General features: G+C 37.0%; 1 long non-coding RNA gene across 2 annotated transcripts; it reads right to left on the reverse strand.

Annotated features, from left to right (window-relative positions):
- Positions 1 to 3,030: 3,030 nt before the first annotated feature.
- LOC117239607 lies at positions 3,031 to 7,173 on the reverse strand. 2 transcript variants are annotated; one of them, XR_004494493.1, is made up of 3 exons: positions 6,893 to 7,173; positions 3,634 to 3,910; positions 3,031 to 3,565 (listed from the first exon to the last, which is right to left on the reverse strand). It is a non-coding gene; the product is annotated as an uncharacterized LOC117239607 (long non-coding RNA). The 2 variants fall into 2 exon arrangements; XR_004494492.1 differs by having other exon boundaries at positions 3,031 to 3,910.
- Between the last annotated feature and the right edge of the window lie 12,229 nt (positions 7,174 to 19,402).

Raw genomic sequence — 19,402 nt, forward strand, 5'->3', positions numbered from 1 at the left:
CCATCATAAATATAACATCAATGAAGAGGGCATATTAAATTTTTAAACGATTGTTACAGAAATTTGCATGAAGATCGTATCATCTTATTCTAAGAAGATAAATATTACTTGCGATACTTAAATTATCGTCAAACATAAAGTATAATTATTTCGATATTCCAAGATATAAAACTCCTTTCATAAGTATGAGAAGTCCAATAACAAAGATCTGTAGCGAAGATAATACCATAAATATGAGCATATAAATAAAATATGAAATAATATAAAAAATTTAACATAAAAAAATGAAATAAGCAAGACACCATCGGTAAATGACTTAAACGGTCGATGTTGTAGATGAAACTGGAGAGAAAGATGAATATATTCTACAAAATCTTGATAAACTGACCTGAGAGATTTAAACATAACCAGAAATTAAAAGTTTCATCATAATTTCGATATAAACCATCACATCGTACATAAACGAATTCCCTCATTTCCTATCAAAGCTCGCGAACAAACCATTGAAATCTAAACGCTCGTTCGACCATCCCAGCCAACAGAAACACGAAGAAACGGAAGAACACCGGAGAAATACTCGGGAGACGGAGAATCGAATGGCCTAGGGGCCTCGAAACCGTATCCGGGCATTTGGATCGACCACCTTCCGCGCTCGATTCACTTGCACGAGTCCGTTGACCGAAACGGCGCATATGCAAAGTGTACAACGAGTTACCGTGGCGGATACGGTAGGTGGACTGTGCCAGTAGTGGGCCCTGTGGGAACACGCAGGCCCCGACCAGGAACAAACTGCGATTTTATTATAATCGCGGCAGACCTGTCCTTACGTCCTTCCTTTTTCTTCCTGCTGAAGCACCGCCGCGAGGTCCTTGCCTGTTTAATGGCGACCCATCGGTACCGCCCTCGAACGCGTCGCGCATCGCGATGTCGTTACGTTATCGGAAACTCGACCAGGTCTAACTACACGAGGACACACAACGATCGGTAAAACCAATTTTTTCTCGATCCATGATCCCTTCTCTCCGATCTCTGGTTTCGTGAATCATCCGAATATGCAGGCTCTACGTGGGTGATTCAACCGGTACGAGGGATTTTTTGCTGTGATTTTGTTCCTCGAAGGCTGCGGGAGGATGCTGGCCCATTGGAACGTGGCCGTGTTTTCCCTGACGTGACTAATTTCATTTTGTCGCAGATGACGAGGCATGCGCTCTTATGGTCGATTCTTTGAACCCAGTAGTATTAGATAGGAAGCGAAGAGATAGGGTAATCTTTATTAATGTCCTGCGGTTTAGCCTATCTTGCGGTAGGCTATGTCAGAGTTATTCTCGAAATGCTGTTGTACGGAGAATTATGCTTCGGGGTAGGATGATTTGAAAGTAACGATAAGCAGTAAACTTTGGAACTGACTGTGACAAAGTTGTACGTATCGTGGAGCAGATGGAGAAGAAGGGAAGTTGGTCTGATTATACGAAGAACAGTCTAGGATTATCGACAAATTTTGGGGAATAAACGAAACGAATTTTTGACTTTCTGGCAGTGTTTATAATAACACGATTTATAGAATATCGTTATCGCCAAAATTCCTTGCATGTTTCATACCGGATGCAAAAGATATCTACTTTCAACTTTTTGTGGGAAATAAATATAAATACCGCTCAAATGGAATTATTAAGATTCAAAAGAACCTAAATACGCTCATATCATTTTTCAGCTTTACGACTCATTTCTAGATCCCGATCCAGAATCAAGCCAACAAGCAAATTAAATGGGATGTCCCAGAAACTCGAAAACTACGGAATACACGACTACAGAAGATAGAAGATAAACTGTTAATCGACTATAGAATGTAGATAGTTCATCGATCGAATGGTTCGCGAGCAATTTCTTGAAGAAGATGTAGTCGAAACCTCTCGTTCGACATCGAGATTAAATTATAGAGGCGAACATTTAAACGGCCGACAATTCGTAGGGTATAAATGCCAAAGTCCTCGAGGGCTGAACAACGTGCAATCGGCAGCCGTAAAACCAGTCGCTGTAACTAAATCTTCCGTGACGTTATCCGGTGCACGTAACGTTTCGGTATCATTCGTCCAACACCTGTTCGTCCGTAAACGAACGGCACCGAACGACAAAAACGGAATTGGAGGAAAGAGACTCCTCGACCGTGACGATCGACAATCGACAATCGACGTTTCGACTTCGGCCTTCACTAGGGCATCGAGAGAGATCGTCCAATTCACGGAACCCTGACATTACATTCTATGGAATTCCTCCTTTTTCTATCAAGGTCTTGTAATGGAGAGCCGATTTGTATAGATCGATAGCTAATCTCGTTCTGATAAACGTGATCGAATAGTTTTTCTAGAGGAGACCGTACGTGGAGATATTTTCCTTAAAATTTCCTTTGTTGAGGAGAGTGACTTTTCTTAGTGATAATTTGAGTGATTTGAAAAAAAGATTGATGAAATAGAAAGACTTTCGAATTAAATGTAAACTTTAAATATGTTTTAAAAGCGTATCAAAATGAAAACTACGATTAACCTAGCCGAAGTAGGATTTTTTAATAAAAAGTTTCATAAGTAACTTCAATTAGTAGTAACTAAAATACTCGTTTTTATAAAATGGACTGAAAACTTAATAATATTTCAAAATTGATATTCTTCGTATCGATATAACTTTTTATATTTGAATTTAGATCATTTAGTCGCTGCTATTTCCGTTCTAAATAGTCGTACAATATCACAGGCATCATAGATGTAGATCACGATATGTATATTCATATGAAAATTGCTCAAAAATGTTAATACGTTCTCAAAATATTCCAGTTACTAAATATGCTATGATACAGTTACTATAATATATGCCCGAAATTTTTTCCTCGAAAAACGTACATACCTGTTCTTCGGTGTGATTCATCATAGCCTTAAAAATCAAAGCGTTTTCGTTGTTATTCTTCAGGATACATTGAAATATTTAAAGTTCTTCGTGCTTTTGCCTCTTAAGGAAAGTTAAATTACGGAAGCTCTTACGAACTAGTGATCAAATACTTTTAATTGAATGAAAAAAGACAATGACAACGCAGGAAGGAATTTCAATTTTCTCTGATATTTCAAGATAGTAGATAGGATATTCTATCCAGGAACCAAAAATATAGCAGCCATTTACAACGATAAAATCTTACTAAAATTATTTAAGCTAAGATATGGATTCTTATACTGTACAAATTTGGGTTACGACAGTTATAGTCCCCAATTTTAACAAACCGGGTATCATATAAAATAGCCTATCCTGTAAGATAGTTACTACGAATCAATATGTACATATCATGTATTATCGTTGATTGACTTTATAGCAGTTAACGATTATTATTCATTCTCCATGGAAATAAATCACCTTAATGGTGAGCTGTATAGCTATTTATTCAAAGTCGATCGGGAGAAGCGTTATCGTGTTGTTGGTTCGCGACGACTCTCGATCCCTCCGTGATGTTCAGCGACGAAATCGAGCACGGTCATTTCGTGAATACCGGTACTCTCAGTCCCCGTGTAGAATCATAACGGTGCTTCTTAAAGAGAGAAAGAAAAAGGGAAAAAAGCGGCCGACTGTTGGAAAAAGCGAAGCGTCACTCATTACCTGGAACGCTCGTGCTTCCACAAAAACGTAGGATCAAATTGCCTCACGTAGACGTATGGTACCCAGGATGCTGAGTGTCTTTCGTTTTTTGCCCTTCCGCTAGCGGTATGGAATGTTTCGATACAATGTAGCGGCTGCTTTCCAAGATGACTCCAATGGAACCTGGAAACGGGAGAATCCACGGGGACCCCTTTGTCTCCAGCTTCGACGACGAAAGTAATTTTACGTTTGGATGTTCTAGTTTGGATTTTTCTGACCAGCATTGTACTTGGCATATCTGTAACTTTTACAAGCTAGTTATCAATTAGACGATAAAATAAAACAATTGATGTATATACATATGTATGTACATATGTGATTAGTAAGTAGCGTATTAGGTTCCTATTAGATTAATATTTGATGAACGTTCTTTATTAGAAGATTTGGAGTACTGAAATATTAGAAGATTTTGATTTGACAGAAATGAGGAGTGGAAAAGGAAAAACGTAGGAAAGAATATTCGATAAGTATACAGAATTTTGAAGATGAAATGTTAATTAAAACAATATTTATTATAAAATGTATAATGTATAACTGAACGCTACTTAAATCAAAGATCATCTTGAAATTTCAAAAACACATCTGCTTAGACAAAATTTATGCCTATTATCAAAATAAAAATAAAGTGATGTTCACGAGATATCTGTATGGATAGACTAATTTCTAAATTAGTAGAGATATCCTGTATACAAATCAAGTAGTAGAAATATAAACGGAGATATTAATATAAAATTGTGAAATAAACAAAGAATATCGAATATCGGATGCCAGTGTAACTTTAAATAAACTTTCGAGAAATCGATTTTGGTTCATAAGATTCTCACGAAAATTACTTATATCATCATGAAATAACCTAGAAAATCGATATTAGACAAGGTATAAAAAATCCAATAACCTGCAAGCAAGTAAAAAGCTACTATAATTCATCCTTAAAGAAGCTACCGTCACCGCGTGCAACGTCTCCCCAGGTACCAAACAACCACTGTAAAAGCCATATTTTCTCAAGTTCTAGACCATCAAGAATATTCCAGCCAGACAAATTACCCCATCTCACACGCACTACACAAAACCATGCAGCGCACTTGCGCCAAACTTTCCCTCGCATTTTCAAGCAATGCTGAGGAACTTTATATTCACTCGATCACAAACTTCTTCATATATCTTTCATCCTGATTTCTTTGATACAGTCTTTATATTCTACTTGTCGATGAGTGTTAAATTTATCTAACGTGTTACGTTTAGTACTTGATATCACTACTACCACAATTTTTTCACCATATTATTGTGGAATACATTATATAAGGGACACTGTATAGTGACGGCCAAACAAATTTTTTAAAATAAAACGGAGAAACATTATATATAATAATAATTCGACAAAACTGAATTATAATTGACAAAAGAAATGAATTTACAATATAATTATAATGTAATTATAGGACATATTATGTATAGAATAGGCAAGTATTTAATGCAGAGTAAATGTTTAATATAAATTTTACTTAAAATTTTACTGAATTTTATACTTTCTTCTGTCTGTCACTGTATTTCTGAGGTGTAAGTGTTGTCCGTGATAATTGTAGCTGCTGGCTGTAACCGAGCGACAATCAACCAATCAAATGATAAAATCCCTTAAAGCATATAAGGGAAAGCAGACTACCTCTTCTTCGCTTCACAGATGGCATTTTCATCCAGCGGTTCTCCACATCTCAGCAAATAGGAGTATTAATAACCATGAAGAAAAATCGGACTACCGTCGCTGGGATTTGAAACCCGGGTCCCGAACGTTCGTAACCTAAGGCGCTAACCACTGCACTGCCGTCATCCGGTACTAGTTTGTGTCAAGTGGTGGTATTTGTACTGTGTCGAGTACCGCCACATTTCAATCATTGCACTCTCTTCAACGACGACCAATTTTCCCGAACAAATTAATAGCGGAAGTGATCTTTCAGTATAGCGTAACATTGCGTAATGAAATTTTCATTGGTCCACGTATTTCGACTGAGTTCGTTATCGGAGAATTAACAACAGAAGAGTGGTGCGGCGGTTCGTTTGAATTCCCATGGTCGTTATCAGAGGATTCAACTTTTGTATCCTTTTTCTTGCTTAATCGAAAAAATTGTTATCGAACCAGATCCTACCACCGGGGCAGGGCGACAAAAAGACGAAAAGGGCTGAGGGAATGGTTCAAATGGACAAGAAGAACAGAGGAAGACGGAGAACACCGGCTGGCGCCACAGAGGCACAGGATCGGCCGAGCGTGACGGAAATATGCGAGACACATTGCGCTCGCCAACGGTGCGTCTAATCCGATCGGGATTGCCGTGGAACGTGTGAGGCCATGCAAAAGCGTTCCGCCGATTCGGGCCAACTTTACGACCGTTCCACCAGAGGTGCTTTCCTGTCGATGAAGCACGCACGATCTCTTTGAGTTCGCTACGTGATACGAACTTTATTTTTGGAGAGTTGCATCGAATATAGGTGAAGTTTATATTTTGTACACTTACAGATGATACGATAAAAATAAATGTTTTATGTACTTTATAATATAAGTAAATTTTTTTTTCTGTTGAATTACGCGCGAGGTCGATATTGTCCCCGTTAGTCAAAATATCTTATCTACAATTTCAAGATATCTAAAAATATTGAAGTTGGGAGAACAATTAACAAAATCTGAGAGTATCGAATTGAAATTACTTCCTCTACGCTGTGTTTGATTTTCTTCGTTCGATTTACAAAATTTAGTTAGTACGTCACAGGCTGCACAATATATCGCTATATTACAGACTGTATATATTATGTATAAAAGATTAAGAAATATCGAGTAACTTAAAATAATCGATATATCTTGAAAGATGATAAATGATTAAACTACGTAAACTCGAAATCAAAATGAAACTTATAGATAAGATATAAATATTATGAAACAAAGGATTAAATAGAATCGTATCCCTGTACATAGAGAAATTAAGAAATCAGTTATCATCTAAAAAGTCACAGTATAAAAGACTACATTTTATTTCACCGACTTATCTTTCATACACAATATATGACACCCTACCATAAAAGTTAATGAAACATGTCTGCCTTCCCTTTTTCACTTGCAAACTTACCGACATGCACGGAAAAAGAGCTGTAAAAAGTGGTCACCCTTAAATTAACGGTGGCCCATAAAATCAATAAAACACCGGACAAAAAGAATCTACCAAACAGCACGTACCGTTAATGCGGGCACAAAACAGGCGGCGTTCTCGGTGCGCTTCGTCCTGAAACACGGAAGGCCATCCGAACGCGATTACAACGCGGTGTGTTGAAGCCGGAGGAAGTGCTTTGCCGTGCTCGAGGCGACGCGATCTTTTTTCTTATTACGGACGCAATGAATTCTCCCGGGTGGACGCAATGGATGACGACGTCGGACATTGCCGGGTACACGATTACACGCCGCGTGGCGTTTGCCAAATGTCGGGGTCAACCGAACTGCTGGGACAATAATGCAAAATTCCAGCGAGGTTCCCCTCGAAAATGCGTTGTGGGGCGCCACTTGGCAATTTTTCTTTTATACGTGCCAAGTCGCGGAGCGGCGAACGCGGTTGAATTGTTGAAACAAAGTCTCGATGGATCATGGCGCGAACGATAAAAATAGCAAAGCAGGAAGAATGCGAAAGATCTTTATATCGCTGGCACGATTCCGTGAGCACGTCGATCAACCGTCGCCCCGTGATCTGGATGATCGTCGATCGCGGATCGCGATGCTTTCTGGCAATCGCTACTGCTATGTGGTACTACTTGATGCTACTTCGTGACTGTAATGATCACCTGACTTTTCGTGGAAACGGTTTCGTTAATTCTATTTGTGTTTATCTTGCTTATTCTTGGAAATACGAAGTTTGGCGAGGGAGACAGAGTAATTGGAATTCTGCAGTTTTAGACGTGTGAGTGTGTTTAGAGAAACGCGAAGATGAAATAAATATGAAAATATCGTTGGGTGAAGAGCTCTGTGAACCTTTCTGCTTGAGATTTGAAAACAGATATAAGAATATTACGTACGTGATTATGTAAGATAGCATATTTCGTCCACTCTTGTCCTAAATTGTAAACTTTATTTTATTCATTAAATTTAATTACACCAAACATTTAATTATTTGTCTAAAACATTTTGATAATCAAGTAAGTTCGTCGTACCGTTTCTATGCTCATCTCTATCGATTAACGTGGCATAAACTTTCTTCGTTACTTAACAGATACTGGCATTTATTGCTAGTTATTCACTTTCGACGAAAATTGATTAAATATTATTGCAATAATTTGTAAACTATAAGTCGTTTCATTCTTTCTTAAATTGCAATAATTTTATATTGTACGTTTAATATCGTACATTAGATACAACGTACCTATAATAAGACACTATAGAAACCTGTGGCTGCCGTGATGACTGGCAACAAATTTTCCAGAACCGTTCCTGCAACATTCGCCGCTGTAAACACTCGAATGAAATCGACGACATTCACATAGAATTTCCATGCGTATCGCAGATATTTTACAGTTTCAAAGATATGGATTTCTATAAATTGAGGGTGGAATTTCTCGGGAGTATTACCTCTCACGTCCATAAATACAAATACTCCGGCTGCGTCTCGAATTCGATTACCATTCGTGTCAGCGGCATTTCTTTGTTGGATGTTGCACGACTTGCCTTAAAATCGACCCGACTGGTGACGAATGTCCTCGATGCGACATCGTCGCCGCTGGTCCCATCTGAACAGGGGTGGAGAATTTCGGTGGTTGCTGGAGAGAGCGGAACCCCTGCTAAAATCAATACTCGCATACCCTCACCCTCGTTGTCATAGGTCCAGACTAGGATTATCGTTTATTTCGGTATTTAACGTGGCTCGACAAAATAACGGACCAGTCCTTTTGTTCGGGGATTAAACAGGAGCCGAACATTTATTAGGCGGCAAATTAACGTTCGTTAAATATTTTCGAGATTTCACTTAATTCTGCCTCATCGATGAGTCGTTGCCACGATAATTTTATTCCATCGGATATTTGGCGAGTGGATTGTGGAATGTTCGCTAATTTACGTTAAATAATTTTAGGAATTCCCTGTTCTGATTATTTATTATAATACATTATTAGTTATTAGCTCGACTATGCGTTTTAATTTTTATCAATTTATTTAAGTTTTAAATAAATTGATAATGCACAGATCTTATACTCTTTTAGTGATAAAAATTCGTGAAAGGATTGAATACATGACGTTCTCTCCGAGACATCTCCAAAGCTTTTGAATTTGCAGATTCAACATTTCTTCAAATTAACAATACAACGTTTTATATAAATATAAATTCCTACATTAAAATTATACAGAAACGGTAACGTAAACTGTGTTAGAATCACTTATGTATTATTCAATACATGAGTTTCTAGTTACCATTAATTTACAATTTGCTTAAATGGTAATTATGAATTTGAAGTCTTTTCAAATAGTTTAACCCGTAACGCAAACCGCATTCGAGCTATTCGTGTCTTTGTTTTCCACATTTTTTCTTGAAGAATTCTTGCACATTGTTACGGTTGGTAATTACTTCTTGTAAGAAATTTTATAGAAATTATGTTTTTTTTTTAAAAAAAGGAAACGGATACTTGAGAAAATGTATATTTTTTCCGAGAAAAATTTTTCGATGCTATTTATTCCAAATGAAAATACATTTTCACCTATCTATTCAGCATCGTGACACTTGCGTTCCTAATTTAATGATTTTATTATGCTATGGTAACAAAATTCACAAAATTATTAGAAACATGAAGATAGAAATTTCACATGAATACGCAAGGTTCAACAAGTGTCATTTATTGCAGCCACAAGTAGGAATAATCAAAACCTTTAATGACAAACCTACTAAATAACCCACCCTTTTAATATTCTATTCTAATTCAATTCTTAGGGATTTTGTTCACTGTCGATATCGACATATAAGCCGAACCTAAGGAGATGAAAACACATCAATGGAAGATTAGGAATCAACTAGAAATATTATTCGTCCGATTTTAACACCTTATTTACCAGAAGTTCGTAATAAATAATCCTCTTCCAATCTCATCGAATACATAAATTATCAAAAATGTCCCAAGCTTCTCAATTCAATAAAATATATGGAATATCAAAAGCATTTTTTTCAAGTAACTCAATATGTACCATCCTAGACTACTAGACTGCTAGACATATATTCTTCAATATATTCAGTGCCAGTTTAATACATTCAGCTCCAATTTAATATCAAAATCCAATCAGCCAGCGATATACCTACTAAACATAAGAATCTCAAGACTCAACAACGACGCTCCATCTTTTCTCTAAAGACCGTCAAAAGGAGCGTCGAAGGAACACCACGAGAGGAGCCGAGACTCCATGAAACACGATAGGCTTTATGTACGTTAATTTCTCCATGAGACGGTAGCTGACAGAGCAGCATAAAGGAATCCAGCACAGAGACCGTGCAACCTGAGTTTAATTACGCCACCTTCAGCATCCATGGCAGGCGCGGAGCAGCTTTGCTATCCATATTTTCACGGCCTGCCGACCACGTCCTTCGTTCCGTTCCAGTACACGTCACTAGGAGACGATCGAATCTTTCATGAGCTTTAGCGTTCGAGTTCTCCCTCCGAGGCTTTGCCTCGCGTTTTCCGCGAGAGTCCGCAGCCAGTCGAGGAATTCATTGCACCTGAAATAATCTGACCGCGCGTTACGCCGCCGCGCGAATGAATATTCCGCGCGGAACGAATAATTCAATGGCTAATTATTTCACCGTGTTATCGCATATCTATGTCCCAATGAACGCGGTACACGAGCCGCGCGATGAATAATAATAATCCGCGATGGCACTACTGTTACCATCGTCTTATGCGTTTGTCAATTATCGTAGCCACAATTGTGTCATTGTCATTTTTTGGGGCGACGGGAGTCGCGAATTGACAGACGTTCGATGAAAATTAGAAAGAGAATGCGTGAAATGTTTAAATGTGGAAATGAATTCTGTGATTAGGAAAGTTTTGAATAGTGTATTTTGAGAATACAGACGTGATGTACTCTTCTATAGACTGTAACCTTCAAATACTATTACCATAAGTATGGAAGAGAAGTATAAAAGAATAGGTAAATGTTGACGAACTGACGTTTCATCGTCAATGGAAGTTATAAGTTCCATAAGCAAATTAGTGTAGACTAATTTCAAAAATCGAACAATGAGGCGTTGATTGCGTGCGATCAATGGAGGCTAGGAGACAAGCTTTGATAGATAAATCTGATAGATGTATGATTAATATTAGGAGCCAAAAGATAGGTAAATATAAACGAACCAATAGCACATGATTAATGGAAATCTTTGGTAACTTTGGTAACTGTATTTGATGAATAAATGAACATAGACCAATCAATGATCGCTAGAAACCACTATTACTGTTACTACTATTGTTCTTATTAGTTAATGTAAGAAAAGCTAATGAAACAAAGATGAAATAAAGCATATACTTCGATTATAAGGATATCTTCGCAATATCGCAAATATTTCGTTATGTGAAGGATTTGACGGTTTTTGAAATTGTCTGGTATACTCCATGTTCAAACTACAGGTGTCCACGTCGCAACTGATCGTAGATGTCCTAGTTATAACGTATTTCTTTGAGTTTTTCCCGGGTTTTATAGCTCAGCTTCCTCGCTACGGTTGCATGAATGTTCGAAACTGTTTGTATGCAAACATACTGCAAGTATACTGCTTTCTTATCGCTTACTATACAACAACGTGAGCCAATAAAAACATTGAGTGAGCGACACAAACCGATAACGAACAAGTTTAGGCTCTTAACTTAATAGACTGATAATATATACATTCTATAAGCCATTTTGTGACAGAAATGGAATACGGTGGACTGTTAAGAAAATCATCGACGAACCAATCCACCATTACATCATCTCTGGAAACCCATTGGGTTAGGTTGATGGACCTCGTAAGCCTGTTATCAAATGATATATCTTAAGTGGTTAAAGCATATCCTCGTGGAATACCCGTTAGTTCTGCTACTAAATAAGAGTTCAGACGTGGATTGAAATGGATTACATAAATTAAACCATGGAAAATATGTTTTATAGGATACAGCTGGAATATTGAGTCGCAGACAGAATTTATATTGTGCAGTGTTAAACAAAGCGATGGAAACTATGTTTAATAATAAAATAATAATATAATAACAGTTATATGTATATACTCAATATTAATCTTTAATCTCTCTAATATAATCTCTCTATTCTCTCTAAATTCTCTAAGTTTGAAGTTTCGACGTTTGGTTCTTACTTTAATTTTGACTAACAGGTACCGTTAATTTCATCTACGATTCATCTACGTAAAGAAACGCAAATGTTTCAGACAAAACTCAAATTCAAGAAAAAAGAAGTTACGGTATGTCCAACTCATTCACATATTAAAGTCATTAATACAATTAATTTTATATTCTAATTAAACATTAGAATTCTAAAAATAGCACTTGTGTTACGTTTTCTATACCTTGATTTTCTTTTATATCTAGTATTTTGCCCGACCACTATAATGAAGAATACTTTGTTTCCCTAATAAGCTATCGCGTACTTACTAACCTGCCGTGAGCTGCTGTCGTTACTTTTCAATTAATCCTCCAACACGAAGAAAGGGAACATAATACTTGTTATCTGATACAATTTTGATGTCAAATTCTATATATTAAACTCCTAAAATGTATCACTTTAAAGACTACATCATCTTCTCAACACGTTCTAATTACGAGAAGCAATTACATAAAATACGATGTAAAAACGAAGTACTAAATTGCTTTGCATTATTGAAAACAGCCAGTAAAGCTACTTAGTATACTACAGGGACATCGAAGTACATATAATCACGCTTTGGTTATTCATTACCATCACGACCGGTTGCCCTCGATAGCAGTAAATTAACGTAATCGCAACAATAACAGGCTTGTTAAGTCGCCTTTTGCTTCGTTCTGCCTCGCTACAACTATACTTTAAGGTACAGCTGACCTGGCTTCGTAAATTTGTATGACAAACCATAATGACATAGTAGTCTTTCTACATATCGCGAGAAACTAACTGTTCCTCGTATTAACAATTTCCCTTCTGATAAATTTTCTTTCTCGCGAATAAATATATTACATAATAATAAGTTTCACTTTCATCAGATCATACATTTCCTAATAATAATTTCTTCTTAAAATTAAAAAAAAGTTGCACGTAGAATCTCTGCAAGACTGTGGATGTTTATTATATAAATCTTTCAGTTATCGACAAGCGAAAAGTAAATTGGTACACTGGAAAACATTTCAGAATAAAACGAACAACGAACTTCGACTATGTGCAGCAATCATTTTATATATTTCATATACATATTACAATTTGAATTATTTAATATTTTACGAAATAAATATCCGTACAGTTGGAGACCGTCATTTCTGGAAAATCTCTGTTTAAAAGCAATATCTGGATCCATGAACGGCGCAATATCGTCTGAAATATGCAATCGTTTATCCATGGATCGTTTGGAGCGTAAGAAGCAGCGTTATCAAATCCAGGCAGCGACTCGGAAAATAGCAGATCGCGAAAATATGATCCTCGAGGGTACGTAACTCCTTATTCGAATCTCTGTGCAAGGTCGTATACCTTCGAAGATAGTGAGAAACCGTTCGGTGAACTTCTTAAAACGAACGGGCTGTGTGATTGGATTGATAATCTATGGAGACCCCATGGGGCACCAAATATAATGGCTTAATTCATGTAACGGATGCTGGAGCGATCCGGTATTGGTATTGAATCCCACTATCCGGGATAATAAAGTAGAGTAGTATCTTGCCAAAACGATACCGTTAGAAGTCGTTCTGTTTGTAACAATTGTCAAATTTATCCGCTTGATGTTTTGAATAGCATATAATTGGATCCGCCGAGATAAAATGTTTCTGCTACAATTAATCTGCCTTCGATTAAAAATAAAATTGTCCGATATATTGATTTTACTATTCGTAGTTCTTCTTCGTTTAAGTTAACAATAATGACAATTGACTAATACCGTTCTTCTTTCTTTCTTCTTTTCTGTTCTTAACTCTTTCGACCTGATCTTTTTCTACCTAATCTTTGTTCTTTTTTTCGAGAAGAAACCCACAATATCAACTTACGGATGAGTTTAAAATTTTAAACTTAAAAAGCTCGTTACGCGATTAACGAAAAAGTTTAATGAAAGATTAGATATATCTCCGCGTTTGGAATATTCGCAATTCACATTCCACGCTGAAACTTACGTACACGGTTATGCAGCATTTTCAAAATCACGTGGAACGTTAATCTTTATTTTTTAAAGAAATCTGACACCAGGATCGAAAATCTGACCATCCAAGGACTTGGGATCACGACGGGGCACGTTCCATGGTTTTATCGTGCAGGTGCGATCCTCTAACGAGAGGATCGAGTTAGATGCGGTAAAATGAGTCATCGAGGATTGATCGAAGGAAATGAGGTTTGAATGTGTGAAAGAGTGTGGTCAAGGCACGTGGAATTTCAACAGAGATAGGAATCGTCATGTAAGTAGAGACGCGTGGTACGTGTATATTATTCAAGTCGCGCTGCGTTTAAACGGCGTGATTGGAAAAAGACAGGCGATTATTTTTGCGCCGTTCCGTGTATTCTGAGACTATGCCTGTTAATGATAATCTATCGTTACCGAGAAAAAGACTATTTAGAAAAAAATACTCGCTTTCAATGGCACGCCGTTTCAACGCGCTTTAGCAAAACGCTGCTGTTAAGAAGATTCGTGCAAATGCTTGGAGTCTGACATATTTTCAAATCCTCTTTCGCATTTTATGAACGATTTAACGTTCGTTACCGAGAAGTATTTCTAATTTGTTTTTGAAAGAGTGATAAAATGTTTTTCCACGAAAACTGAAAGTAGGATTCTGGTAAAAATTTTTTCGAAAATACAATTTTATTTCAAGTTTAACCTTCAAACGATATTTATTATTGTCTTGTGAATTTCGGTGGTTACTAACTTAATTTTGTAGATACTTTATTTTAACTTTTATTCGTTTTATGCGTTTCACGTGATTTGTGATATGTAGAAAATCGAAAGTATTTTCGATATTTATGCTTGGTTATTTCAGAAAATACTTGCAACCTGATGTTTCATATAATAAAATTCTGTAAATATATTGGAAGTAATAACTTCTTATCTAACATTATTAGATTTTAGATATGCAACCAATTTTTAGTGCGGAATGCTAATATCCCTAAACAACCTCCAACTAACTATTCAGGAAATTCGATCAAGAGAACATATTGCTCCATTCCTACCATATTTCAGCATGGATTCTTCTACAAGCCCAAACACAATAAGAAGGAATCCCCAGTACTATCGGAAGAGAGACCTCTCAGTGTAACGAAACCTTTCATCTCTTCCATATTTGCTTCTCCATTCTTCGCCAACCCATCAACAAAATAAAAAAAAAGTGAAAGAATCCTCAATTCTATCTCAGAACTTAACTCACAATCGAAAGAAATTTCACTCGAAGGTACAGGCCATCCCGAACGAGTTTCCGGTTTTTCCATCATATCTAGCCTGGAGGGTAGCACCAAAGGACGGCCACTGAAAACTCGCATGAGCGGCACATCGAGAAACAAATCGCTTCTGTTCATCGTACATGCTCGGGGCGTTCTCTCAACCTTCCTCTCCGTCTTTCTCGTGTCTCTGCTAGCCAGCAGAAGATTCGTATCTACGATCCTTTCTCGAAGCGAGCATCTCAAACATAACCGCAGATGTCCATAAATACGCGGCTGGAAGCGTGCGCATTGAGATTCGTCGGTGTTTGCGGCAGGTTTGCGCACACAGTGCCACCGAGGCGAGAGGGCCTCGATGCACACGAATCGGTCGTGCAAGAATCGTGTGTTTCCAGGGTGTTTCCGTGCGCCTGGAGCGCGCGCGCTGGAAAAACTACTGGCAATTTCGCTCGGGCCGGGATCGTGTTTCTCGTAATGACGTTACAGCCATGCCGGGGTCCCTGAACTCTTTCCTTGCGATCGATACGACCGAGGAAAATCGGCCCCGGGAATTTCTCATTTATCAGCGCACCGCGCCGCCCGCACCCGCGAGGAACGCCGGAACACGGCTGTCAGCGATTCAAACCACAACAGGAATTCAAACCAATGGGTCTCACGATTCGCGAGAACTCCTCCCTTTCCTTGAATTTTATTCTATTTTTATTTCCTTCTATTTTATCATATAGTATTCATTCTCTATTAAAGAAAAAGAGAGAGAGAGAGAGAGAAAGAACGGAGTCTATGAATTTTCTCAAGTAGACATGAATATTTAATGAGTGGAGAGGAATTATTACATCTCATTGGTTGTGTAAATTGTGTACATGGTAGAGGAAAGAGGTAATGAGACTTTCAGTCTCTAAGTACCTGCGATACCACGAAATTGGACCCATCAGTAATAAACGATAATTACTAGGGTGACCGATGGTCCTTTGACACATTTGATAGTCAGCTGCCCAATATTCAATAACCAAAGTTAAATTACAAGACTGTTCAATGTATTCTGTTGTATACTGCAAGTGTGTTCTCATCACATTTATCCTGTCTTATTATTACCAAATTATTCTGTCTCTACAAAATGTCTTCAAGCATATGCATTTCCTTTGATAAGAATTCAATTTTATTCAAAAGTATTATCGATTCAAACTGTTCAGTTCTTCGAGATTATATAATACATTGCTCGACAGAATGAGAGGATCCTTTTCTGCCTTTGTGATTTTTATACTCATTACTTGTCTCTCTATATCTCTTGTAATAGGTAATTATCTTAAAGCCAATTTTTATTACAATATTATCTGAATAACATGCCAATTTATCAAACTTTTAAAGCTCCTTTACTTCTGTTTGTTTATATATTACCTTTATTACTTTCTTTGAATCAAATATTTTACGTAACGATTAACAAATTAATACTAGTTTGGCCATGTCAACTCCATTCCTTTATTTTCTTCTTTATTTTACTTCGCCTTTTTTTTATCGTTTTGCGTCCTCGAGTGTAAAATTCAAGTACCTCTCATTAACGCTCGTCATCGGAAGCCCTTGCTCGTTGTAATCGTCGCGCTCGGTAACCGAAACGTTTCCTAGAAATGTAGAATTATCCTTCGAGCATGGAGGGACGAGGTGAGAGAGCGTCAAGGTTCCTCGGGACAGAAGCCGCGAATTCATCTCCACCATTCGTTTCACGGGATCCGCGATCTCTTCTCGTCGATGATACCAGCCGCCGCTGGTACGATCGTTTGTGATGGCCCCCTTGGCGCCTGCGTGATTCAGGATTATTATCCTGGATGGTGAAGCCGCGATTTGCATGAACCGTGCGAATTTTCAGACATCCGCGCCGGGTCACTACTACAACTGCAATTTGGTATGTCGAAGAATCGAAAATTTTCTTCTATTAATCGTTTTGTGCTTGTAATGGATTTGATTATCAGTAATATCTTGCCAAATTTTATTATACTTCTACGATATGTTCTGTAATACTTTTTTTTTTCTTTTTGACACGACTACATGTATAACACTTCAACTAGGCATATTACTTCTGAGTATAATATCTCTTGATAAGGAAAAATTTTTTTCAACGTTAATGCAAATTCTGTACTTTTATAAAAGACACGATAGTTCAAGTAAATAATGTAGAATTCAATTTCTTGTATATTTTTTATGTATTTTTATGTAGTTTTGCAAAGGAAGGGATCGATAGTTTTGTTTGGTATGTATCATAATGATTAATACAAATCAATTCATCGTAATCTTATAAATGAAAACTACTGGTTATCTGCATATACATCTAATGACATTGAATATTCCATCCGATGATATGATCGATTGTTAAAATTCCGACAATGCATAAAACAACGGATGAAGTTGTTCGAAAGCAACAATATGTATATAAACTTCAATTATGTAAATATAGAATGGTAATCTAACATGAATTTCCAATAAGCCTGTTCGAACACATCTAAGGAACATAATCATTTCCATGTTTAGATAATCATCTAATTAAATATAATCTATAATATTAAAGGTTTTTCTGCACATTGCACACGCATCAAAGTATAATTCGAGTTTACAAAGTACTAACTAGCTAGCTTAACGAACTTTTTCACCGTACAAAGATAAAGTTAATTAGTTAATCAAAGATACTCGATGAAATCACGATCGATCATTTTTCCCAGGGGCAATTTAACAGTTCATACCCAATCATTGGAGGAAGGGGACAAAGGGAAGCCAATTAGGCGAAATTATATTAATTTCGAGAAATAGCAGGCGAAGATTAGTTAGTCGCTTCAAGGAACGGAACAATGAGCGCTACTGTGAACCGCGATAAAACGAACGCCAGTGTTTTCGATCGTCTGTACACATGTACGTATGTACGAAGACAGGATGTTATGGTTAATGGTGGTCGGACGCGAAAATGAATATGCGGTATTTAATCTTCTTTTCGCCGGAGGCGCGTAAACAAGAAAAACAGTGAAACACGCGCATTCGCTTCGCACACCTCTCAAACATTAACTGTTTGAATAACAGTTTGAGCGTCGTGCGCGGTGTGAAAAGTGCCGGTAAACGCGATCGAGGAGCTCGTTTCTACACTTCGGAAATTTCACGATGCACGTACACCTTGAGTATTCCTTCCCTTTTTGCCTGGCCAATCAAACATGACGCTCCATTGAAAATCGAGTTGTTATATATCTTTCTTGTTTCGACGATTATCTGCACACCTTCGTGATTTAATTAGATGCAGCTCTTTACGTAATCCTAACAGTAATTATATAATTAATAAATACGATCGATATTTTCTTAGAAAAGATTGGAATCAGAAATGAACATCATTTTGAAGAATGATAAAAAACCATAAGTATAGGTTTTGCTTTAAAACTTTCAATTATTAGAATTACAATTTTTCGCACATTTGAATGCGATAGTATATTTATGTATACTACATGCCAATTTAATTTAATTAAGTACGTGAACGGATGAAACACCTTTTTATCGTGATCGGTAGATTTTCAATCTTTTCGAAGTAAAACAAATATTTGATTTGACACGAGAGATAAGTGGAGTGTGGTTTATTCGCAGGGAATCTGATTCACCCAGGCGTACATAATAAGGCTAAATTATGTTGTTTGGTATAATTGTCAGAGGCGAAACCCGGCAGTTTAACGGTCATTAACCTTGTAAATTGTATTTATCGTCGACTTGCAATTTGCACCTGTAAACACCCCAGGATGTTCTGTTCCCGTGCCTTCGCAGGTCTTCTTATCGTTGACAATCAAATTGCTCAGACAATTTGCGATAATGAATCGTGCACAATGGAAACTATCGACCATTGCATCGTGATGACTGGAAATTAGTCTGAATTATTTCCTGGAATAAAGATCTGACAACAATAATTTGTAAGCTCAATGATATCTGATCTCGAAAATAGACACGACCAAATAAATATATAGAAATAAAATTATTGGAAAATAAATTTCATAAAGGTAAGTAATAAATATTGAATATGTTTTTAATACAAAAATTTTTGCGAGTTATAAGAAAATCGATTTGCAAAATTACGATTAGTTAAGTTTAAAAAAATTAGCTATTAACAGATCAGCGTTGCAGCTCTTCGAA

Source organism: Bombus vosnesenskii, unplaced genomic scaffold, assembly GCF_011952255.1.
Source record: "Bombus vosnesenskii isolate JDL3184/JDL3185 unplaced genomic scaffold, Bvos_JDL3184-5_v1.1 scf7180000014105, whole genome shotgun sequence".
NCBI lineage: Eukaryota > Metazoa > Arthropoda > Insecta > Hymenoptera > Apidae > Bombus > Bombus vosnesenskii.